At 46.3% G+C, this 25,643-nt stretch overlaps 1 protein-coding gene across 4 annotated transcripts in view; it reads right to left on the bottom strand.

Annotated features, from left to right (window-relative positions):
- prkcq (protein kinase C, theta) overlaps positions 1-25,643 on the bottom strand; it is a 207,429-nt gene that overhangs the window by 119,851 nt on the left and 61,935 nt on the right. Inside the window, exon 1 of one of the 4 annotated variants that reach the window (XM_068059528.1) lies at positions 2,896-2,911. The exons of the other annotated variants lie outside the window; for them this stretch is intronic. The gene's annotated coding sequence lies outside the window, so the exon portion shown is untranslated. Of the gene's footprint in view, positions 1-2,895; positions 2,912-25,643 lie in introns of those variants that run through there. 4 annotated transcript variants of the gene reach the window in all.

Here is a 25,643-nt window from a genome sequence, read left to right as displayed (position 1 = left end):
CACTCTCCAACACATAAAATATCCAAAAATCAAGGCTGACACTCCAGTGCAGTACTGAAGGAGTGCTGCACTGTTGGAGGTGCCGTCTTTTGAATGAGACTTTAAACTGAGGCCCCCATCTACCTGCTCAGGTGGATGTAAAAGATTTTATGGTGCTATTTTGAAGAAGAGCAGGGGAGTCATCTCCGGTATCCTGGCCAATATTTATCCCTCACTCAACATCACTAAAACAGATTACTTGGTCATTACGCCATTGCTGTTTGTGGGATCTTGCTGTGTGCAAATTGGCTGCCGCGTTTCCTACATTACAACAGTGACTACACTTCAAAAAGCCTTTGCTGTAAAGTGCTTTGAAATGTCCTGTGGTCATAAAAAGCACTATATAAATGCAAGTCTTTCGTTCTTTTTCTCTTTGAAACTGGAACTCCTCATACTGCCCACTCTAGGGATGAAGTTAACTCACAATTTCTTGTTCTGAACCTGAAAAACAGCAACCAGCAATTGAATATTGATGCCCAAAGCCCACTTGATACCTTATTTATGTGGGCAGCTATGTCTCAGGAGAAGTGGGAAACAATCGGGAGGGATGAAGGCGATTGGGAGAGGGGGCGAATGATTGGGAGAGGGTGGCAAGTGAAGGCCTGCAATGGCCTATGGTTTTAATATGGAGTTGGGAGCCTGCACTTGCTGACTCCACATTCAGGTAAGTTCTTTTAAATCTTAAATTCTTGATGCTGGCCTTCAGCAGTCCCTTTCAGAATTGCCAGTTAGAGCATACATAGACATAGTCATACTATATGTAGACATGTTAAACCACCTGTAAACACATACGGATCCAATGGGCTGGATTTTACCAGCCCTCCAGGGATGGGCTGGAAGGCGGGGATGGGGATGGTCTGTAAAATGATGAGGAAGGCTGGGGGTGGAGTGCCTCCTCACCTCCGCTGACATTTTACCAGCGGCAGTTGGCCCTCCACCACTTGGGAAGACTGCCTGGTGAACCCTGGTGGCTTCCCTATGAACTTGGGGGCCCCTCCTAATCAGGCACTCTGTGGCCCATGGAGGGGCCCTCTGGCGGCAATGGCCACACTGCGCCAACACCCCCCTTCTGCCCTCACCAAACCCCTACTCCTTCCACAACTCTCCAGGGCCTGCCTGACTGGCCCCAGCCATCCCAGTTACGAGGGCAACATCCATTGCTGCATCCTCTCAGCTGGGTGCAGTGCCGGCAGTGGCCACTGCCCCCGGTGACACTGTTGAGACTGAAGAGCTGTTGGCCCTCCCATTGGCCAGCAGCTCTTGGAGGTGGCCTCTTATCCTTTAAAAGGGACAGAAGCCCTGCCAGTTGCCAGATGGGCCTAAAATGCAGCTGAGGTTCCCCTCAAACAGCTCAGGTGGGGTTGCCCCCGGCTTTTGAGCCCATCATTGGGGCCCCTGCTGCTTTGACAAAAATTCAGCCCTGTGTATGCAGTATGAAGAGCTCCTTTTTCAGCCATGGACCTTGGATTCCTCTTTTGATTGCTATTTTGTTTGATTACAATAAGTCAGGTGACGCATTTCTGGTGTGTAAATTGCATGAGTTTGAATTAAATTCCCTTGCCTGCTATTTTAACAGAGGTATGAATCCATTTAAAATAAACTCTTCTGTTTAAACAGTGAACAAAAGAATTTCACATGAATGCGTTAAACATTTGGATGACATTTGCATAGTGTGACTTCAAGGCTATTGAATTAATAATTCACCCAATAACATTGCTGGAATTCAGCTTGGAGGATTTGCTAATATAGTTTGTGCGTCTTCATCAGTCTATTACCTCATGACGGAAGTTGGAAGCTGTTCTAAGTAATGTCAATATGCCTTTGTTCCTTGTAGGTCTTCAATCTGTTATTACATTCTTTGCAAAAGTAATCAGGATCAAGTAAAGGGCACACTGATTGTTTGCCTTGTCTATCTGTTAAATCTGTATTCATTGTACTTTAAACCTTTAGATTCTGTGGATTCTGTGTCAGCCTTCATTTTTTGGAGTGCACTCTCTACTATAACAACAACTTGCATTTATATAGCACCAGCAAAATGTGGTAAAATCTGCCAGTGCTCTTCACAGGAGTGTTATTACCAAAACTTGACACTGAGCCACATAAGATATTTAGGACAGGTGAACAAAGGTTTGGACAAAGAATTGTGTTTTAAGGAGCATTTTAAAGCAGAAGAGAGGCAGAGGGATAGAGGAGTAAACTTGTGATTTTCCGCAGATGCATTTCTGTAGATTGAGAGAGCTCCACAGTGCTATTTGATGGGGAGTTTTGACTGTCATTCATGCATAATATAGATTAATGACCTATGAACCTAAGAGTGGGAAATGCAATTGCAATTCTTTTTCACTGTGTAAAACTTCCAACTGCACCAACACAACACTGCAACAATGGATTTAATACTGAATGTCAAAAGGGAATTCTGTCCATTTTTGATTATTGACCTCACATCACTCTCTCTTTTTTACTCGAACCAACAGATGTTGGTCATCGGGCCCAGGTTTGGGCCTTGCAACTACCAGCAACAGGAGATCTTATTGCCATTTCAGTCAGAGTAACAATAACATTGAGATTCACATCTAACTTTATTTGCTGCAGTCTCTTTTGAACAAAGCAAGTACAAAAACATGTAAAGATATTCAAATTCATTTTTTGTTAGTCCTATATCTTTCAATTCGATGCAAACACTCAAATTGTCTTGTAATAATTCAAAGCTTGAATTCTCTCTCATTTTCCTGCTTTCTCTTTAAAGTCAATTTTACCAATGTTTCCGTGCAACTAAATTAAAATGTATTTAATCCAATTTTCAGTCTCTTTCTCTCTCCTCTGACTAATTGAGTAAAACTAAAGCTGAACGCTTACCTCTCAGCAAACTCACTTGGAATGATTCAGCTGCATTGTGAAGAGAGCATCATGTAAATGATTAAGAGTTTTGAAATGCAGACTCTGAAAATAGAATAACATTCTGCCCAATAATTCTGCTACACTCATGCCAACACCCACACACACCATACTGCAGTACCTCAAGCACTGTTTCATCTATTTCATTCGGTGAAATGAGACACTCTCCCTTACCGCAGAATAATTATTTGTCAGGTAATTTAAAATTTATTCTGGTATGCTTTTTGCACCATGTATCAGAATGCTGCAAGAAGAAGAAGGGAGGAAATACCGTCATCCACCCAATTGCAAATTCAGAAACTAAGTCAGCCCGAGTTCATCCCTTTGTCTATTGAAACATCTTGTGTTCTAATCCATTCTTCATACTTTGCCAACATACTTTGTACAAACCACTAACAAATCAGAACTGAATAATCTTAGATATATCAGAAAATAGAAAGTAAGCCAGCAATTTCCTGCCTTTTTTTTTCAGACCTGTAATTTTTTTTGTTATTCTTTTGGGGGATTTGGGTGTCGCTGGCCAGGCCAGCATTCATTGCCCATCCCCACTTGCCCTTGAGAAGGCAGTGGTGAACCACCTTCTTGAACTGCTGCAGTCCATGTGGGGTAGGTACACCCGCAGTACTGTTAGGGAGGGAGCTCCAGGATTTTGACCCAGTGACAGTGAAGGAACAGCAATAAAGTTCCAAGTCAGGATGGTGCGTGGCTTGGAGGGGAACTTGCAGGTGGTGGTGTTCCCGTGCATCTGCTGCCCTTGTCCTTGTAGGTGGCAGAGGTCGCAGGCTTGGAAGGTTCTGTTGAAGGAGCCTTGGTGCGTTTGTGGGAGCTTGTTGTGCACAAATAGGCGGCTACGACTTGGGTGACGTGCCAGAGGGTGACCAAACTAGAACAACCTTCAGAAAAGCGTAGAGAGAGCGAGGCAGAGAGATAGACAGAGATAAAGAGACAGAGGGAGAGAGATGGTGAGAGAATTTTTTATTTTTTATTTTAGAGATACAGCACTGAAACAGGCCTTTTGGCCCACCGAATCTGTGCCGACCAACAACCACCCATTTATACTAATCCTACATTATTCCCATATTCCCTACCACATTCCCACCTTCCCTCAATTCTCCTACCACCTACCTACACTAGGGGCAATTTACAATGGCCAATTTACCTATCAACCTGCAAGTCTTTGGCCGTGGGAGGAAACCGGAGCACCCGGCGGAAACCCACGCGGACACAGGGAGAACTTGCAAACTCCGCACAGGCAGTACCCAGAACCGAACCCGGGTCGCTAGAGCTGTGAGGCTGCGGTGCTAACCACTGCGCCACTGTGCCGCCCAATCTACCAATCTACCAAATCCATTTAATCGTGACAACTTCAAAACAGATCACCTCAAAAATCACAAAATGACAAACGACTTTAACCATCACATTAAAGATCTCTCAAAAACCTCCGTGCAAATACTCTTCAGTAATTTTATAAAATTTACATTTTATAAACACGATATCCCATAAGGAGGCACATCATCAAAGAGGTTGCCTCGACAATCCATTTTGATAGATTTTTTGTTTGAAAAAAATGCCATCAATTAGACTCTCCCAAGAACAGGAGTCAAGAAGCTGCCAATCTGGTGAGTCTTCCAGCAGTGGGAATTGGCCTCAGGATGTACCTTTATGGATACACCTTTCCCACAATGAGCACCTCAGCAATGGCTGCGTCAAAGTTAGGCATAATGACCATGCTGAACAGCACCTAAGTATCAAGGGGTGGAATTTTCCCTGCAGAAGAGCAATCAGGAATATTCACCCAAAATTGCGCACAATTGTCTGCCTATATTGTCAATGCCTACTACCCAAATTTCTTGCTGGAATGTAAAAATGGGTGGAATTAAGTGGAAAACATCATAAACAATTGGGCCCGAAGACAGCATCAAACTCACACCATATAGTCCTTCTTTAAGTATGGGAATTAAATTGCAAGCCATTATTTACGCACATTAGGCACAGCATATTTAAAAATATGCGAACAAAGAAGCTTTTCAATTTTTAATGCGATTGAATGCATTTTTATATTATCGGTATAAAAGAAACAGAAAATTCAGTGCAAGACTCGCTCAGGACAAATTAAGTGTGCAATAAGCACCAAAAGTATGACTTTATTTCCTGCAGTGCTTAAAATTCTGGACTTAACTTTAAACTCATTTCAAACCAACGCAATTGCAGGAAATTCATGGACATAGCTCTTCACTCACGTGGTGGAGTCATTATAATGAGGTTTGGTGCGGTGATTGGTAGACGGTGTAGCATGTTTGTGCCTGAGGTTCCTCGGTCTATTCCAAGTAAGACCGTAAAGTGATCAGTTTGTTTCTTAAATCGGTAAGGCACTAAGATCTGTTTGACCTCCTTACATGGTGCGAGGTGCAAGTGTATTAACTTTTGGCCGTGAATTATCTCATCTCCAACCTCTCTCTTTCTCTCCATGGTAACCATTCTTCATTCTTTATATTTTTGATACTATTATGGTCATTGCTCCACTGAACTTTCCCCTTTTCTTTGTCTCAACCTCCAAATGCACAGCTCTATACTCCCTCCTCCCTGTATCACTGCAAATGATATCCAGACTCATTGCACCATTAACTACTGGAATTCATTCTTTCCCAGGACCTTTAGAACTTCTTATCTCCCCCCTAGTCATCACTTCCACATTAAATCTCCACTTCAAAGCACTTCAGGATGTCCTGAGGTCATGAAAGGTGCTATATAAACACAAATCTTTTCTTTTACAGGTTTCTAAAACACAAGGTTCACATCACCCACCGATAACTGAGTGTTTTTATTTGTCTCTCTCCTCTACCAATGGGCTGAATTTAGCGAGGCCGTCGCAACTCCAGGCGGCAGACCCATAAATGGCATTGTTCCCCCTAGTTGTGTGGGTGGCCAGCCCACTGTGATTATGTGGAGGTGCGGGGCTCAGCCAATCACGCAGCAGGGGACGGATGTGAGACACCGAATATGGTGTCGGATAATTCCAGAGCGGGTGTTGGCACCATATTTAAAGCCCTTCCAGCCCTGCTTGCATTGTTGCCTTTGAATCACTTGCAGTGCTCTCTGGTGAAGCCATTGCAGTTGTGAATCCTGGACCCCACAAACTACGGAGATGGAACCCGCAGGATTGCAGAGGCAAAAAGCGGCCCCATCGTTTAGCGATGCCTTCCTCGAGATTTGCCTCCAGGCTGCAAGGGAAAGGCGGGAGGTCCTGTTCCCCAGAAATGGCAAAAAAAAAGGTCCTCCCACCTGACCAAGCAAGCCTCGATGGAGATCGCAGAGGAAGTCAGCAGCCGTGGGGTCACCCCCCTTCCCCCAGATATGGATACAGTGTTGCAAGAGGGTCAACGACCTCCTTCGTTCTGCCAAGGTGACTGCTCCATACCTCTCTCTTTATTAGGGATTGCAAGTGGCTATGCAGGAGAAAGTAGGACATGGAGAGGGAGGCTCTGCATCAGTGCTGGCAGAGGGGATTAGACATCACCTCATCCTGACATATGCATGGCTGCATCTTGGCCACAGGCCACCTTCTTTCACAGCTCACCCCCCATAAACTCCTGAGAGCATATGGCAACATGAGCTATATGTAATACTTCAGTAGGGGATGAAGGGCTGACACTAGCAGAACTGTCATGTTGATCTCTCTGTGAAGTATGACTATCTCCCTCTTTCCACTTGCAGGACATGGGGTCCCATAACAGGAGGGAGAATCCCAGACTGGTGGAAGCATCCCAGATCTTCAGTCTCTCTCCATAGCACAGGAAACATTAGAATTAGTGGGGACCCAGGGCGGCTGCTCCATATCAGATGGAGAGACAGGAATCTCTGCATGAGAGTGAGTCTTCTATTGACCCACATCATGCATGGTTGGCATGGCTAGATCTGCGCAGCTTAACCCACAAAATGTTTGCGTTCTCTCATGCAGGTCGGCATCTGCAGGAGACTCCAGCAGAAGGGGAACAGTCGTCAACCTCTGAGGAGTAACTGCAGTCAGAGGATGCATCATGCCATGACACTCCTGCATCTCCCACCAGCACAGACACTTTCACCTCGGTGGGTTTCCACTCGGCTGTAGAATCAGTATTACAAACTGGTGAGAGCACCACACTCGTGCCTGAGCAGCTAGATGAGGCTGAGACAGCCGAGACCTCCATCAGTCGGAGGACTGTGGGTGGCCAGACCCATGCTGAGCCCCAGGCTGATGACAAGCCTCTGGTTTCGACAGCACAGGACATAGAGTTGCAGAGAGAGGTAAGGCAACATCTGACAGAGATGCCAGAGGCAATGGACATCCATGAGCGGATGATGGAGGAGTCCATCTATGCCATGAGTGCTGCCATGTCTCAGGCATGTGAGCATATGACTTCCTCCATCAAGAGGTTGGCAACCCTCTTGGAGAGCCAGATCCCACAGCTGCCGCAGACTCCTGCACACCGTCACCTTGAACATGAACTCAACACAGCAGTGGCAAGGCGAGAGAAAGACAAGGCACCTGCAGTCTTCTCCAGTTCATTATCCTATCTCCTGGTCAGCAGGGAGATTCATGAGCCATGAAAGGGAGAAGGAGAGGCTGACGTCCACAGCTGGGGACTCCCCTCAAGGCACTCTGAGTGTTAACACCGGCTCCTCATTCCCTCTACCAGTGAGCCCAGCTCCAGCAGCTGCAATGCCCGAGGAGAGTCCTGAAGCAGTGCAGGAAACCCTCAGGCAGTTGGGGCCCTCCAGGCCTCAGGCAACCAGAGGACGACCGCCTAAGTCATCACAGGCCAAGGGACAGCCTGATCATTAGCCTGCCTCCAGCCCAGGGGTCACACCTTGTAGAAGCACTCAAAAAACAGATGAAGAAAACCACCTAGACACACTTGGAGTTTCATGGGTGTTTGAAATTTGACATTTGCTTCATCATATAAAGTTCTTTTTTTAAAATTAACCTTCATTGTGTAAAATTCTATCATGAATTAATTGTGAGCTGCTGACTTCACCTTTCCCTCTTAGTGGATGCCAATGTTGCCACAGCCCTCATTTAAATAAGCTCTTCCATGGGCCATAGCGTGTGGTTTAGCCGGGTGCTAGGCATGGAAGACAAATAGAAAGGAGGCGACAGATTGCATGCATTGAGGTGAGTCTTTATTGTTTTTATTCTGAGTGGCTGTCAGGGTGGCTGGAAGTGGGGACGCATGAGATTGAACAATGGACCAAGGAGGCCTCCGGTGCATGGGCTTCAACATCCAGTGCTACCTGATCATCACCCTCCTCAGCGTCCTCCTTGTCGGTGGAGGAGTGTCGTTCAATCATGACCTCATCATGCAAGGCCTCCCCCATCTACAGTGCTAGATTGTGCAGAGCACAGCAGACCACCGATATGCAAGACTCTCGCTGGGGCATACTGCAGGGCTCCACTGGATCGATCTAGGCAACAGAATCTCATCTTCAGTAGCCCATTGGCCTATTCCATGATCACTCGGGTAGAGCCGTGGCAATTGTTGCACCTCCCCTCCGCTCCACTGCATGGGTTCCTCACAGGCATCGGAAACCACGTCTTCAATGGTTAGCCCTTGTCCCCAAGAATCCATCCCTGAAGGCGGGTGGGGGACCTGAAAGGCTGTGGCACCTGGGACAGTCCAAGTCTTTAGGTGTCATGGCTTCTTCCCGGCAAGTGGGCACACACCGGCAGGAAATGCATTCGGTGGTGGCAGACCAGTTGCACATTGATCGAATGGAAGCCCTTCCTGTTAAGGAGGCTGGCTGATCCGTTGGAGCCTTGATTGCCGCATTGTTGCATTCTATCACATCAGGGAAATCCAGCTTTGGCCCTGAAGTCGATGGCCCTCTCAGCCTGACAGTCAGGGTCAGTCTGGTAATGCACATAGTCACCATCCCTCTGGAACAGGGCATTGGTCGCCTCCTTGATGTATTAGAATTAGAATTAGAATTAGAATATTACAGCGCAGTACAGGCCCTTCGGCCCTCGATGTTGCGCCGATCATCTGACCTACACTATTCCATTTACATCCATATGTCTATCCAATGACCACTTAAATGCCCTTAAAGTTGGCGAGTCTACTACTGTTGCAGGCAGGGCGTTCCACGCCCCTACTACTCTCTGCGTAAAGAAACTACCTCTGACATCTGTCCTATATCTTTCACCCCTCAACTTAAAGCTATGTCCCCTCGTGTTTGCCATCCTCATCCGAGGAAAAAGACTCTCACTATCCACCCTATCTAACCCTCTGATTATCTTGTATGTCTCTATTAAGTCACCTCTCCTCCTCCTTCTCTCTAACGAAAACAACCTCAAGTCCCTCAGCCTTTCCTCGTAAGACCTTCCCTCCATACCAGGCAACATCCTAGTAAATCTCCTCTGCACCCTTTCCAAAGCTTCGACATCCTTCCTATAATGCGGTGACCAGAACTGCACGCAATACTCCAGGTGCGGCCTCACCAGAGTTTTGTACAGCTGCATCATGACCTCGTGGCTCCGAAACTCGATCCCCCTACTAATAAAGGCTAACACACCATATGCCTTCTTAACAGCCCTATTAACCTGGGTAGCAACTTTCAGGGATTTATGTACCTGGATACCAAGATCTCTCTGCTCATCTACACTACCAAGAATCTTCCCATTAGCCCAGTACTCTGCATTGCTGTTACTCCTTCCAAAGTGAATCACCTCACACTTCTCCGCATTAAACTCCATTTGCCATCTCTCAGCCCAGCTCTGCAGCCTATCTATGTCCCTCTGTACCCTACAACACCCTTCGACACTATCCACAACTCCACCGACCTTCGTGTCATCCGCAAATTTACTAACCCACCCTTCTACACCCTTTTCCAGGTCATTTATAAAAATGACTAACAGCAGTGGCCCCAAAACAGATCCTTGCGGTACACCACGAGTAACTAAATTCCAGGATGAACATTTGCCATCAACCACCACCCTCTGTCTTCTTTCAGCTAGCCAATTTCTGATCCAAAGCTCTAAATCACCTTCAACCCCATACTTCCGTATTTTCTGCAATAGCCTACCGTGGGGAACCTTATCAAACGCCTTACTGAAATCCATATACACCACATCCACGGCTTTACCCTCATCCACCTGTTTGGTCACCTTCTCGAAAAACTCAATAAGGTTTGTGAGGCACGACCTACCTTTCACAAAACCGTGCTGACTATCGCAAATGAACTTATTCTTTTCAAGATGATTATAAATCCTGTCTCTTATAACCTTTTCCAACATTTTACCCACAACCGAAGTAAGGCTCACAGGTCTATAATTACCAGGGCTGTCTCTACTCCCCTTCTTGAACAAGGGGACAACATTTGCTATCCTCCAGTCCTCCGGCACTACTCCTGTCGACAATGACGACTTAAAGATCAACAACAACGGCTCTGCAATCTCCTCCCTGGCTTCCCAGAGAATCCTAGGATAAATCCCATCTGGCCCAGGGGACTTATCTATTTTCACTCTTTCCAAAATTGCTAACACCTCCTCCTTGTGAATCTCAATCCCATCTAGCCTAGTAGGCTGTATCTCAGTAATCCCCTCGGCAACATTTTCTTTTTCTACTGTAAATACTGATGAAAAATATTCATTTAACGCTTCCCCTATCTCCTCTGATTCCGCACACAACTTCCCACTACTATCCTTGATTGGCCCTGTTCTAACTCTTATCATTCGTTTATTCCTGATATACCTATAGAAAGCCTTAGGGTTTTCTTTGATCCTATCCGCCAATGACTTCTCGTGTCCTCTCCTTGCTCTTCTTAGCCCTCCCTTTAGATCCTTCCTGGCTAGCTTGTAACTCTCAAGCGCCCTAACTGAGCCTTCACGTCTCATCCTAACATAAGCCGCCCTCTTCCTCTTGACAAGCGCTTCAACTTCTTGAGTAAACCACGTCTCCCTCGCTCGACAACTTCCTCCCTGCCTGACAGGTACATACTTATCAAGGACACGCATTAGCTGCTCCTTGAATAAGCTCCACATTTCGTTTGTGCCCATCCCCTGCAGTTTCCTTCCCCATCCTACACATCCTAAATCTTGCCTAATCGCGTCATAATTTCCTTTCCCCCAGCTATAATTCTTGCCCTGCGGTATATACCTGTCCCTGCCCATCGCTAAGGTAAACCTAACCGAATTGTGATCACTATCGCCAAAGTGCTCACCTACATCAAATTCGAACACCTGGCCGGGTTCATTACCCAGTACCAAATCCAATGTAGCATCGCCCCTGGTTGGCCTGTCCACATACTGTGTCAGAAAACCCTCCTGCACACACTGGACAAAAACAGACCCATCTAAAGTACTCGAACTATAGTATTTCCAGTCAATATTTGGAAAGTTAAAGTCCCCCATAACCACTACCCTGTTACTCTCGCTCCTGTCGAGAATCATCTTCGCTATCCTTTCCTCTACATCTCTGGAACTATTCGGAGGTCTATAGAAAACTCCCAACAGGGTGACCTCTCCTCTCCTGTTTCTAACCTCGGCCCATACTACTCAGTAGACGAGTCCTCAAACGTCCTTTCTGCCGCTGTAATACTTTCCTTGATTAACAATGCCACACCCCCCCCTCTTTTACCCTCTTCTCTGTTCTTACTGAAACATCTAAATCCCGGAACCTGCAACATCCATTCCTGCCCCTGCTCTACCCATGTCTCTGAAATGGCCACAACATCAGGATCCCAGGTACCAACCCATGCTGCAAGCTCACCCACCTTATTCCGGATGCTCCTGGCGTTGAAGTAGACACACTTTAAACCAAGTTCTTGCTTGCCAGTGCCCTCTTGCGTCCCTGTAACCTTATCCCCTACCTCACTACTCTCAACAGCCTGCACACTGGAACTACAATTTAGGTTCCCATTCCCCTGCTGATTTAGTTTAAACCCCCCCGAAGAGCACTAACAAATCTCCCCCCCAGGATATTGGTACCCCTCTGGTTCAGGTGAAGACCATCCTGTTTGTAGAGGTCCCACCTACCCCAGAAAGAGCCCCAATTATCCAGGAAACCAAAACCCTCCCTCCTACACCATCCCTGCAGCCACGTGTTCAACTCCTCTCTCTCCCTATTCCTCTCTTCGCTAGCACGTGGCACAGGCAACAACCCAGAGATAACAACTCTGGTTGTTCTCGCTCTAAGCTTCCACCCTAGCTCCCTGAATTTCTGCCTTAAATCCCCATCTCTCTTCCTACCTATGTCGTTGGTGCCTATGTGGACCACGACTTGGGGGTGCTCCCCCTCCCCCTTAAGGATCCCAAAAACACGATCGGAGACATCACGTACCCTGGCACCTGGGAGGCAACACACCAACCGTGAGTCTCTCTCGTTCCCACAGAACCTCCTATCTGTTCCCCTAACTATGGAGTCCCCAATGACTAATGCTCTGCTCCTCTTCCCTTTTCCCTTCTGAGCAACAGGGACAGACTCTGTGCCAGAGACCTGCACCCCATTGCTTACCCCTGGTAAGTCGTCCCCCCCAACAGTATCCAAAACGGTATACCTGTTGTTGAGGGAAACGGCCACAGGGGATCCCTGCACTGCCTGCTGGTTCCCTTTCCTTCCCCTGACGGTAACCCATCTACCTACTTCTTCTACCTGAGGTGTGACTGCCTCCCTATAACTCCTGTCAATAATCCCCTCCGCCTCCCGAATGATCCGAAGTTCATCCAGCTCCAGCTCCAGTTCCCTAACGCGGTCTGCGAGGAGCTGGAGTTGGGTGCACTTCCCGCAGATGCAGTCAGCAGGGACACTCTTGGCGACCCCTACCTCCCACATTCTGCAGGAGGAACATACAACTGCCTTTACCTCCATTCCCACTATTCTAGATTCCCAATAAATCTACTGAAAAACCAAACGAAAAAAAAAGTCAAAACTTGTTCGCTTAGCAATCCGACGGACTGAACTTTTTAAATAAAAAGCTTACCTTATCAACACACTAGAGTCCTTTTTTTTTGGTTAGAGGAGGAGGGTGGGTGGGAGACACTACACGTGTAGTGTCTCGGGTACTGCCACTGCCCAAATAAATAGTTTTCCCCTACCCAGCAGTCCCCGGTCCTCCGAAACAAAAAAGGGATTAACTTGTAACTTACTGAAATTGACCGCTCAGCTGAAAGTCCGCTCCGCACCTCATTCTGTCAAGGCTGCTCCTCGCAAAAAAGGTAGTGGTGAGCTGCTGCCTGGGACACCCCACACATGTCCCGGTGGATCCTTCGAATGATCCAAGCGTGTAAAAGTTTAGTGCCACTGTGATCTCCAGGGTCATGGGCATAGGGTGCCCACCAAATCCCAGATGTCGCACTTCGTCATGCAGCAGGGCACATAAGTCCGTGACGGCTTCCCTGGAAAGCAGCAGTCTTTGCTGGCAATTGCGCTCGGCAATTTGGAGGTAGCTGATTAGAGTACAGTACACTCTCTGGTACAGGTGGGTTCTTCTTGGCATGGCCGGCGGCTGCTGCTCTCATCGTGGAGCATCACGGGCAGGCACAGCTGCCTCTTGGCCCTCCCTCCTTTGGAGACGCTGCACCACGTCACGGGGGTCCAAAAAGACATGGTGTATGCGACCCATGGCAGGTGATCAGTGGGCCTCCAGATGCAGGGACGACCCTGCCTTGGCAGCTGTGCCTTTGCTACTTCTCCCAGCAGACACACTGATGGCCCTCGGTGCCCACCCTTGCTGATAGCCGACCCCCTCATCCAGCAGTATAAGCAGCCAAACATCTCCCCCAACAGTTTGGACACCCAATACAGCCTCCCAAAACCAAGCCCCTCCTTGCAGACCACCCGAGACCCTGCTCAGCCAGCACTCACACCCGAGACCTTGCGCCGACTGTTCTCCCACCTGACACAATGATCTCCCTTTGTAGACCGACAATGGCCTCCACATCCCCCTCTTCCCCTATGCAGTGCTGGTCATGGCTGCCTACCCATTGCGACACTGAGGCCTCACCTTGGTGTCACAGCTTTCAATGACCGGGGTTTCAAAGGCTCGCGAGGGCTGCCTGTTGTCCACTTAATTCCAAGCCCCCCATTGAATCGCGACGAACTAGATGCTATTGTATTAAAACTAAGTGTTCAGCAATTTAAATTGCATTCCCGTCGCAAGGGTGCATGAGAGGCAGCCTTGATGCTTTCCTGCCGCTGACTAGATCCGGAACTGACATCATGACGTTGGAATTCCGGGCAGATGCGTCCGACGCGATTCTCCAACACCACCCCCCGCCCCTCCATGGCACCATTCCTGCTCCAAACAGCCGCACTAAATTCAGTCCAATGGGTGAGTATTCTGCATAACAAGCCTAGGTTTCTCTGTGAATATTACACAACACAGTGACCACAGCATCATGTAAGAAGAACAAATATCCGTGGCTGTACCTCAATCACCACATTAATACTGCCAGTTCCTCAGCCTTTCCTCAACAATGCACAATAAAAGAAAATAAGCTGTAGTAAAAGGTGGCAGAGAATTCATTTGCAAGGATAAGCTACACTGGATCCAATATTTAGCCAGTGAGTGAAAATAACCAGATAATGCATCAGTAGTAGCAGTAGTGGCAGCAACAACGTGCATTTATATAGTGCCTTTAATGTAATAAAATCTCCAAAGACGCATCACAGGAGCATTATAAAACACAATATGACACCAAGACACCTAAGGAGATATTAGAGATGACCGAAAGCTTGGCCAAAGAGGTGGGTTTTTAAGGAGTGTCTTAAAAGGAGGAAAGTGAGGCAAAGAGGTTTAGGGAGGGAATTCCAGAGCTTAGGACTAGTGTGTTTTGATGTTGGATTCACTCAGTTGTATAAATATTGGATTCAGTGGACTCCAATGTGTTCTGTGTTGATGTGCTTCCTCAAAGAATCTGAAAATAAAGCACCTTGGCCATTCCGTAGACTTTCTAATGATGAATAAAAACTAATAAGCAGCATAAACTGGGGGCAGGCTGGCAGGGGCCACTCACCTATCTGTTGCTGATGTGAATGCTAATCTATGGCAATGGCTGTGCGTGGTGTTGCAGCTGTGGGTGGACGTGTGCGAAACATCAAAAAACAAACTTTAAATGGGGAGAACAAAATGTTTTCCACACATTTGCCTCTTGGCTGAGTGCTGCCTGTTTTGGACTGTACCGGAAAGATCGAGGCCAAGACAAATTAAATTGCTGTAATGTATTAGCCGATAACTTGCATACATTTTTGCTGATTTATTCATAGCTTAAAAACCAAAGCAGGCAGTTATTTTTGTGAAAATAAATTTTCCAAAGCCCTTTGTCAGGGTAGTGGAATAACCATTTGCTACTTAATCACACAAAAGTATTGCGATGTTTCAAATTGAGTTACATTATCGCAATGCGTGTAAATGAAGAAAGGTTTGTTCAACATTATTTAATGAAAATGGTTCCCCTATAAAGCATTGAGGATAGTCAGTGAGTGAAAGAAACATAGAGAGAAAGATCATAAATCTATGTAAATGCTGCAATAATGTTAGTCTGAGCATATTAAGATCCAATTTGCAATCGCCATGGTGATGACTTGGATTTGGTTCAAGCCAAATGTCATCAAATTAGCAACAACAGACTCCCACAAATGCATTAATGGAATTCATAAATATCTAATGTAATCAGGCACACTTATAACTAATTTGTGGAAAGGGATGCTTGCAGTCAATAAGTGCTTGGCATAGGCCATCCTTTATTACAACATTTTCATTAAACAAGAAATGTTAATGCCAGGCAGACATAGACTATTGCAAAGGTGCCGTCAACTCCATGTCTATTATTAGTATCTTAAATGAAGCGTCAAGATTTAACTGCAGAACCAAGGTTAAAAAGGGAGAAGATGAGGATTTGTAGGTCTCTCCCTAAACCTCTCTATCCTTCTTTAAGATGTTCCTTAAAAAATACCTCATGATCAAGCTTTTGGTCATCTGCTGTGATATCTCCTGATGTGGCTCGCTGTTAAATTCTATTCAATAATGCTCCTATGAAGCGCCTTGGGATGTTAGCAACAACTTTAACATAGTAAATTTAGCAGCAATTAGGTGACATCAAGCCTGGGTTCTGTGGATTGTAGAAGGTAGGGAAGGGACCCAGAATTTTGAGAACCTCGAAAAGAATGAGTTAGGAATTAAATATAAATCAGCGGGAAATTGAGGAGCAAATATGTCCGCAATTTGCAGAGGTGTGTAAAAATAATAGGGTAATTATATCAGGTGATTTCAACTTTCCCAACATTAATTGGGATAGTCATCGTGTTAAGGGCTCAGATAGAGTGGAATTCTTAAAATGTATACAGGAGAACTTTTTAGCTCAATATGTAGAGGATCCAACAAGGGAGGGTGCAGTGCTGGACCGAATTCTGGGGAATGAAGCCGGACAGGTGGTTGATGTGTTGGTGGGGGTGCATTTTGGTGATAGTGACCATAACATGGTACAATTTAAGCTTGTTATGGAGAAAGAAATAGACAAGTTGCAAAAAAAGGTTTTGGATTGGGGGGGGGAGCGGATTTTAGTAAAATAAGGAGGATCTGGCCAAGGTAGACTGGAAAGAGTTGCTTGTCGGGAAATCTACACAAGAGCAGTGGGGCCATTCAAAAAGGAAATGGGGAGGGTACAGGCCCAACATGTTCCCTCTAGGATAATGGGTAGAGGCAACAAGCCCAGAGAACCATGGATGACCAGAAACATTCAGGGTATGATGAGAAGGAAAAGAGAGGCTTTTAGCAAATACAAGGAGAGCAAATCAACGGAAGCATTAGTGGAGTACAGAAAGTGTAGGATGGAGCTTAAGAAAGCAATTCGGAGAGCAAAGAGGGGGCATGAGAAAGCTCTGGCTGGTAAAAGTAGGGAAAATCCCAAGATATTCTATAAGTATATCAATGGGAAGAGGATAACCAGGGAAAGAGTAGGACCCATTAGGGACCAAGGGGGAAATTTGTGGGTGGAGCCAGAGGACATTGGTAGGGTGTTGAATGAATACTTCACATCTGTCTTCACACAAGAGAATGAGGATGTAGATATGGAAATTAGAGAGAGAGACTGTGAGGTTCTTGAGCAAATTGTCATAGGGAGTGACAAGGTATTGGAAGGCTTAAAAGTGGACAAATCTCCAGGTCCGGACGATTTGTGTCCCAGGGTGCTGTGGGAGGCGAGGGTGGAGATTGCAGGGGCTCTGACCCTAATTTTTAATTACGCTCTGGCCACGGGGGAGGTGCCAGAGGACTGGAGAACAGCTAATGTGGTCCCACTATTTAAGAAAGGTTGTAGAAATAAGCCAGGGAACTACAGCTCAGTGAGTCTCATGTCAGTGGTAGGGAAACTATTGGAGAAAATTCTGAACGAGAGAATCTATCACCACTTGGACAGGCAAAATTTGATTAGGAATAGTCAGCATGGCTTTGTCAGAGGGAGGTCGTGCCTAACAGATTTGATTGAATTTTTTGAGCATGTGACCAGGTGTGTAGATGAGGGTAGTGCAGTTGATGTAGTTTACATGGATTTCAGCAAAGCCTTTGACAAGGTCCCACATGGGAGACTTATCAAGAAAGCAAATGCACATGGGATACAAGGTAACTTGATAAGGTGGATTCAAAATTGGCTTAGCTGTAGCAGACAGAGAGTGATGACAGATGGCTGTTTTAGTGACTGGAAGCCAGTGTCCAGTGGCGTGCCACAGGGATCTGTGCTGGGTCCCCTATTGTTTGTCATTTATATAAACGACATAGATGACTATTTGGGGGGTAGGATCAGTACGTTCGTGCATGACACAAAGATTGGCCGAGTGGTTAACAATGAGGTTGAGTGTCTTGGGTTACAGGAAGATGGGAGGGTGGTAGAGGCAGGTTGCCTCACATCCTTTAAAAAGTACCTGGATGAGCACTTGGCACGTCATAACATTCAAGGCTATGGGCCAAGTGCTGGCAAATGGGATTAGGTAAACATGTAAGGTGTTTTAATGCATCGGTGCAGACTCGATGGGCCGAAGGGCCTCTTCTATACTGTATTATTCTGTGATTCTGTGAAGATGAGATTGTAGGACTGCACACTTAGAGATGAAGGAAACAAGTGACTAAGTTCTGGAGCAATGACCACAGTAGTTCAATTAGTAACAAAATACAAAAAAACCCTAAAACTAAGCTAAATATAGGTTTGTTCACAGATTTCATGGATAGCAATTGTGCCGACTTAAAACATGGGGATTGCTCACCATTTATAGAATACATCTGATTTGCCTTGCATTATTTTCAGTGGATTGAAAATCGGACGGGATCTATAAAATGTGCGTTATCCTCTTTGCCAGATTGCTATCCAAGTGGTGAGGATGAGAATTGACACCATGGTTTATCTCACACATTGTTTACAGCAGTGGTCATGTTTGCATTTGTGCCAATATGACTAATCTTCCAGTTATGCCACAAACTCACTAGCAATTAAAAATTCCTTGTGCAAACTAAAAACAACACAGAAACTGTTGTTAGGAATTTGCACTAAAATGGCAATCTAGTTTAAGAGGATTAGTCTCAGTAATGGTAACTGTATATTATGTATTTATGTAGTATATCTGGGCTTCTAGAAGGCATTTGATAAGGTGCCGCACAAAAGGTTAATACACAAGGTAAGATCACATGGGTAATATCAACTTTGCTTCCAATTTCCACCCTTCTCTCACCTTTACATGGTCCATCTCTGACACTTCCCTTCCTCGACTTCTCTGTCTTCATCTCTGGGGATAGGCTGTCTACCAATATCCATTATAAGCCCACCGACTCCCACAGCTACCTCGACGACACTTCTTCACACCCTACCTCCTGTAAGGACTCCATTACATTCTCCCAGTTTCTCCGTCTCCGACGCATCTGCTCTGATGATGCTACCTTCCATGACGGTGCTTCTGATATGACCTCCTTTTTCCTCAACCGAGGATTTCCCCCCACTATGGTTGACAGGGCCCTCAACCGTGTCCGACCCATTCCCCGCACCTCTACCCTCACCCCTTCCCCTCCCTCCCAGAACCGTGACAGAGTTCCCCTTGTCTTCACTTTTCATCCCACCAGCCTCCATATCCAAAGGATCATCCTCCGCCATTTTCGCCACCTCCAGCGTGATGCCACTACCAGTCGCATCTTCCCCTCCCTTCCCCTGTCAGCATTCCGAAGGGATCGTTCCCTCCGCGACACCCTGGTCCACTCCTCCATTATCCCCACCACCTCGTCCCCGTCCCAGGGCACCTTCCCCTGCAATCGCAGGAAGTGTAGTACCTGCCCATTTACCTCCTCTCTCCTCACTATCCCAGGCCCCAAGCACTCCTTTCAGGTGAAGCAGCGATTTACTTGTACTTCTTTCAATGTAGTATACTGTATTCGCTGCTCACAGTGTGGTCTCCTCGACATTGGGGAGACCAAGCGCAGACTGGGTGACCGCTTTGCGGAACATCTCCGCTCAGTCCGCAAGCAGGACCCTGAGCTTCCGGTTGCTTGCCATTTCAACACTCCCCCCTGCTCTCATGCTCACATCTCTGTCCTGGGATTGCTGCAGTGTTCCAGTGAACATCAACGCAAGCTCGAGGAACAGCATCTCATCTACCGATTAGGCACACTACAGCCTGCCGGACTGAACATTGAGTTCAATAATTTCAGAGCATGACAGCCCCCCATTTTACTTTCATTTTTAGTTATTTTTTCTTCCTTTTTTTTACATTCTTTTTTACATTTTTTACAATCTTTTTTTTGCATTTATTTCATTTCATCTTAGTTTGTTCAGTTTGCTTACCCACTGTTTTTTTTCAGGTTTGCACTTGCTGCTGTTCAATATTCAGTGTATTCACACCTAATCTGTACTAATGCTTTGTCTTTCAACACACCATTAACATATTGTTTGCCTTTGCTCCATGACCTTTTGGTCAGCTATGTGGCCTGGTCCAATCTGCACCTTCTCCTTTGTTATCTCTTGCCCCACCCCCACCTCACTTGTTTATAACCTGTGACTTTTCTAATATTTGTCAGTTCCGAAGAAGGGTCACTGACCCGAAACGTTAACTCTGCTTCTCTTTCCACAGATGCTGCCAGACCTGCTGAGTGGTTCCAGCATTTCTTGTTTTTATTTCAGATTTCCAGCATCCGCAGTATTTTGCTTTTATTTAAGATCACATGGGGTTAGGGGCAATTTATTAGCTTGGATAGAGGATTGGCTAACCAACAGAAAACAGAGAGTCAGGATAAATGGGTCCTTTTCTGGTTGGCAAGATATAACTAGTGGGGTGCCACAGGGTTCGGTCCTCGGGCCCCAACTATTTACAATCTATATTAATGACTTGGATGCAGGGATAGAAGGTACTATAGCCAAATTTGCAGATGAGGCTAAAATACTTGCAATAAAGAAATAAGAAATTTACAAATGGATATGGATAGGTTAGGCGAATGGGCCAAAATTTGGCAGATGGAGTTTAATATGGATAAGTGTGAGGTTATCCATTTTGGTCGGAAGAACAGAAAGACAAATTATCTAAATGGAGAGAAACTTCAGAGTGCTTCAGTGCAGAGGGATCTGGGTGTCCTCGTGCATGAATCGCAGAAAACTAATATGCAGGTGCAGCAGGTAATAAGGAAGGTAAATGGAATTTTGGCATTTATTACTAAAGGAATAGAGTATAAAAGTAGGGAAGTGTTGCTGCAACTGTACAAGGCATTTGTGAGACCGCAGCTGGAGTATTGCATACAGTTTTGGTCCCCTTACTTGAGGAGGGATGTAGTTGCATTGGAGGCAGTTCAGAGGAGGTTCACTAGATTGATTCCAAAGATGAGGGGCTTGTCTTATAGTTTAGTTTAGAGATACAGCACTGAAACAGGCCCTTCGGCCCACCGAGTCTGTGCCGACCATCAACCACCCATTTATACTAATCCTACACTAATTCCATATTCCTACCACATCCCCACCGGTCCCTATATTTCCCTACCACCTACCTATACTAGGAGCAATTGCTAATGGACAATTTACCTATCAACCTGCAAGTCTTTGGCATGTGGGAGGAAACTGAAGCACCCGGAGGAAACCCATGCAGACACAGGGAGAACTTGCAAACTCCACACAGGCAGTACCCAGAATTGAACCCGGGTTGCTGGAGCTGTGAGGCTGCGGTGCTAATTTAGGCTTTACTCTCTGGAGTTTAGAAGAATGAGAGGAGATCTAATTGAGGTATATAAGATGATTAAGAGGATTGACAAAGTTGACATAGAGAGGATGTTTCCTCTGGTGGGGCAATCTAGAATGAGAGGTCATAGTTTTAGGATAATGGGTCGCAGATTTAAAACAGAGAGGAGGAGAAATTGCTTCTCTCAAAGGGTCGTGAGTCTGTGGAATTCACTACCCCAGAGTGCAGTGGATGCTGGGAGATTGAGTAAATTTAAGGAGGAGATAGACAGATTTTTAATTAGAAATGGGTTGAAGGGTTATGGAGAACGGGCAGGAAAGTGGAGTTGAGGCCGAGATGAGATCAACCATGATCGTATTGAATGGCAGAGCAGGCTCAAGGGGCTGAATTGCCTACTCCTGCTCCTAGTTCTTATGTTCTTATGAAACTACTGGATTGTCATAAAAACACTTCTGGTTAATTGACATTGTGCTCAAACCCGCTGACAAAGATGATGCTGTTGTTGTCTGGCAACCGACCTCTACCTTGCAGAGGCTCAGCGCCAACGCTCAGACACTTTTTCCTACCTCCCCCGGACCATGACCTCACCACTGAACATCAAGTTACTGTCCACAGGACTGTCACTGACCTCATCTCCTCTGGAGATCTTCCCTCTACAGCTTTCCACCTCATAGTCCCACAACCCCGAACAGCCAGCTTCTATCTTCTTCCCAGAATCCACAAACAGAACTGTCCTGGTGGACCCATCATTTCAGCCTATTCCTACCCCACTGAACTTATTTCCTCCCATCTTGATTCTAATTTTTCTCCCCTTGTCCAGTCTCTTCCCACCTACATCCATGACGCTTCTGACACCCTACGTCATTTCGACAGTTTCCAGTTTCCTGGCCCTAACCGCCTCCTCTTTACTATGGACGTCCAATCTCTCTACACCTCCATCCCCCACCGGGACGGTTTGAGGGCTCTCCACTTCTGCCTTGAACAGAGGCCCAACCAGTCCCCATCCATCACCACCCTCCTCCACCTGGCTGAACGTTCTCACATTGAACAACTTCTCCTTCAACTCCACTCACTTCCTCTAAATAAAAGGTGTTGCTTTGGGTACCCATATGGGTCTAATGGTCTGTCTTTTTGTGGGGTATGTCGAAGATTCCTTGTTCCAGTCCAACTCAGGCCCCCTTCTCCAACTCTTTTTCCCGTTACATTGATGATTGTATTGGTGCCGCTTCCTGCTCCCGCCCCAAACTGGAAAACTTCATCAACTTTGCTTCCCATTTCCACCCTTCCCTCACCTTTACATGGTCCATCTCTGACACTTCCCTTCCCTTCCTCGACTTCTCTGTCTCTATCTCTGGGGATAGGCTGTCCACTAGTATTTATTGTAAACTCACCGACTTGCACGGCTACCTTGACTATATTTCCTCACACTCTGCCTCCTGTAAGGACTCCATTCCATTTTCCCAGTTTCTCCGTCTCCAACGCATCTGTTCTGATGATGCAACCTTCCACAACAGCGCCTCTGATATGTCTTCCTTTCTCTTCAACCGAGGCTTCCCCCCCACACTGTGGTTGACAGGGCTTTCGACCATGTCCGACCCATTTCCCGCACTTCTGCCCTCACCCCTTACCCTCCCACCCAGAACTGCAACAGTGTTGTCCTCACTTTCTACCCCACCAGCCTCCATATCCTCCACCATTTCCGCCACCACCAAACACATCTTCCCCTCCCCTCTCCTGTCAGCATTCCGAAGGGACCTTTCTGTTTGTGACAGCCTGGTCGATTCCTCCATCACCTCAACACCTCGTCCCTTTTCCACAGCACCTTCCCATGCAATTGCAGGAGGTGTAATACCTGCTCTTTTACCTCCTCTCTCCTCACCATCCAAGGCCCCAAACACTCCTTTCAGCTGAAGCAGCGATTTACTTGTACTTCTTTCAATTTAGTATACTGTATTCGCTGTTCACAGTGCAGTGTCCTCTACACTAGAGAGACCAAATGCAGCTTGGGTGACCACTTTGCTGAACACCTCCACTTAGTCTGCAAGCATGATCCTGAGCTTCCGGTTGCTTACCATTTTAATTCACCACCTTGCTCTCATGCTCTCATCTCTGTCCTGGGATTGCTGCAGTGTTCCAGTGAACATCAACGCAAGCTCGAGGAACAGCATCTCATTTTCCGATTAGGCACACCACAGCCTTCTGGATTCAATATTGAGTTCAATAATTTCAGCCCCTGAGCCCCATTAGTTTTTGGGGTTTTTTTATTTTTATATATCTATATATCTTCTTTCTTAAAATTATTTATTTTGTGCTAGTCTTAAACTTATTTTCCATGTTTTTGCTTTCGTTCAGACCTGTTCATTATTCTGCCATTAGTGCTTTTTCTGGACTCGTGCTTTGTCTTTCGCTACAACTATTTATCACTCCATTTGCATTCTGTTCTATGACATCTGTGTCATTTAACCTCTCCCCACTCTGTCCTATCATAGTCCTTCCTTCTTGTTCTTCTTACCCCCCCCCGCCTCTCCTCCAGGGACTGTTACATTTCTAACTTTTGCCAGTTCTGATAAAGGGTTGCAGACCTGTTTCTCTCTACACAAATGCTGCCAGACCTGCTGAGTATTTCTGGCACTTTCTGTTTTAATTTCTGGTTCATTAATGTACTTTTGTGAAGGAAATCTGCTGTTCTTACCTGGTCTGGCCTACATGTGGCTCCAGACCCACAGCAATGTGGTTGACTCTAAACTGCCCCCCCGAAATGGCCTAGCAAGCCACTCAGTTGCATCAGACTGCTACAGAAAAGTTGAAAAAGAATTAAACCAGACTGACCACTTGGCATCGAGCTAGGCACTGGAAAAGGCAAAGGCACATCCTGCCCAGTCAATCCTGCAAATTCTCTTCACTAACATCTGGGGACTTGTGCCAAAATTGGGAGAGGTGTCCCACACACCAGTCAAGGCACAGCCTGTCATAGTCATAATCATTGAATCATTCCTTACAGCCAATGTGTCCCAGACACCTCCATCACCATTCCTGGGTATGTTCTATCCCACCGGCAACACATACTCATCAGAGGTGGCGGCACAGAGGGGCACAGTCCGGAAGGTGTTGCCCTGGGGTTCCTCAACATTGATTCTGGCCCCCATAAAGTCTGATGACATCAAGTCAAACATAGGTAAGGAAACCTCCACCTATCATCCTCCCTCAGCTGATGAATCAGTATTCCTCCATGTTGAACACCACTTGGAAGAAGCACAGAGGGTAGCAAGAGCACAGAATGTACTGTGGGTGGGGAACTTCAATGTCTAACACTAAGAGTGGCTCGGCAGCACCACAAATGACTGAGCAGGCCGAGTCCTGAATGACATATCTGCCAGATTGGGCCTGCGGCAGGTGATGAGAGAACCAACAAGAGGGAAAAACCTACTTGACATCGCCCTCACCAATTCATCTGTCACAGATGCATCTGTCCATTACAGTATTGGTAGGAGTGACCACCGCACAGCCCTTGTGGAGACAAAGTCCTATCTTCACACCCAGGATACCCTCCATGATTTTAAGTGGCACTACCATCATGCTAAATGGGATAGACTCAGAACAGATCAAACAGCTCAAAACTGGGCATTTATGAGATGCTGTAAACCATCAACAGCAGCAGACTCGTATTCAATCTCATGTAATCTCATGGTCTAGCATATCCCACAGTCTATCATTACCATCAAGCTATGGGGTCACCCCTCATTCAATGAAGAGTGCAGGAGAGTATGCCAGGAGTGGCACCAGGCATACTTAAAAATGATGTGCTAATCTGGTGAAACTACAATGCAGGATTACATGCATGCTAAACAGCAGAAACAGCATATGGTAGACAAAGTTAAGAGATATGAATGGTGGTGGACAATTAAATAACTAACTGGAGGAAGATGTGCTGGGCAGTGTTCTCAATGATGGCGGAGTCCAGCACATCAGTGCAAAAGAAGCATTTGCATCCATCTTCAGCCAAAGTGCCAAGTGGATGATCCATCTCGGCCTCCTCCTGAGGTCGCCAGCATCACAGATGCCAGTCTTCAGCCAATTCAATTTACTCCACATGATATCAAGAAACAGCTGAAGTCACTGGATACAGCAAAGGCTAAGGACCCTGACAACATTCCAGCTGTAACACTGACTTCCCAATCCAAGCTGTTCCAGTACAGCTACAACATTGGCACCTACCCGACAATGTGGAAAATTGCCCAGGTATGTCCTGTTCACAAAAAGCAGGACAAATCCAACCTGGCCAATTCCCGCCCTATCAGACTACTCTCAAATCATCAGCAAAGTGATGGAAGGAGTCGTTGACAATGCTATCAAGCGACACTTAATCGGCAATAACCTGCTCTCCGGTGCTCAGTTTGGGTTCCGTCAGGGCCACTCAGCTCCTGACCTCATTTCAACCTTGGTCCAAGGAAGGCTTTAGATTTGTCAACAAGACATGGACTCACTGGACCGAATGGCCTCATTCTGTGCCATAAATGACTCCATGTAAATGACTCTAAG

Source organism: Heterodontus francisci, chromosome 27 (assembly GCF_036365525.1).
Source record: "Heterodontus francisci isolate sHetFra1 chromosome 27, sHetFra1.hap1, whole genome shotgun sequence".
In the NCBI taxonomy this organism is placed as follows: Eukaryota; Metazoa; Chordata; class Chondrichthyes; order Heterodontiformes; family Heterodontidae; genus Heterodontus; species Heterodontus francisci.
This window is presented reverse-complemented; position numbering and strand designations above follow the sequence as displayed.